We start from the raw sequence: 473 nt of genomic DNA on the forward strand, positions 1-473 counted from the left end.
GCTATGCAACTTCTCAACTTCTTTTTCTTTAGTATAAATTCTTTGACGTTGAATAAGGTGTAAGCTATTGCTAAAAGTACCCCTATAATCGTAACTATAGGGTTCCCTCCAATATGAATTTTCTGGTTTTGTGTAAGGTTTAAGCCACAGCTGAGGTCTTTCTACATTTATTACACTTAAATATTCATCTACAAGTCTTCTCACAATCGTAACAGTATAAGGATTTCTTTTTAGTAGGAATTCTCCAGTTGAATGACTGTTAAAAGACCTGTCTCCACTTGAATTACAGAGCTGTTACTCTCCAGAGTGAATCATCTCGTGTTGAGAAAAGTCTGAGGGATGTTTGGCAGTATCTACTATAACTGAAAAATCTTTACATATACCTTGGACTGAGTAGCTGCAGTCTTCATATAAAATCAACAGAAATATAAACACACACACAAATGCACAAAGACATATACAAGTATATTTAT

The sequence above is a fragment of the Camelus dromedarius genome, chromosome 9, assembly GCF_036321535.1.
Source record: "Camelus dromedarius isolate mCamDro1 chromosome 9, mCamDro1.pat, whole genome shotgun sequence".
NCBI lineage: Eukaryota > Metazoa > Chordata > Mammalia > Artiodactyla > Camelidae > Camelus > Camelus dromedarius.